The sequence below is a fragment of the Macrobrachium nipponense genome, chromosome 28, assembly GCF_015104395.2.
Source record: "Macrobrachium nipponense isolate FS-2020 chromosome 28, ASM1510439v2, whole genome shotgun sequence".
Lineage (NCBI taxonomy): Eukaryota > Metazoa > Arthropoda > Malacostraca > Decapoda > Palaemonidae > Macrobrachium > Macrobrachium nipponense.
This window is the reverse complement of record NC_087217.1, coordinates 35,289,898-35,290,225: the sequence shown is the minus strand read 5'-3', so window position 1 is coordinate 35,290,225 and position 328 is coordinate 35,289,898.

Below are 328 nucleotides of genomic sequence, written 5' to 3'. Positions count from 1 at the left end.
ACCACTCTCCAGAAGGGGGACTGGATGGTTACTCTTGACATGGAATATGCTTGCTTTCATGTATCAATTCACCTAGCATCCAGGAAATTTTCAAGATTCATCTTCAAGGGGAAAGTGTTCCAATTTTGAGCCCTCTCTTTCAGCCTGTCCACCGCCCCTCAGGTATTCACTCGGATCCTTGCTCCTCTGGGAAAATGGCTTTATCTCATGGGAATAAGTGTGTCACTCTATTTGGATGACTGGCTTTCAAGGTCCAAGCCTGTTTTAACAGTTAGGCACTTTAGTAAATTGCAAGAAATCTAAGATGACACCAATGCAGAGGATTCTT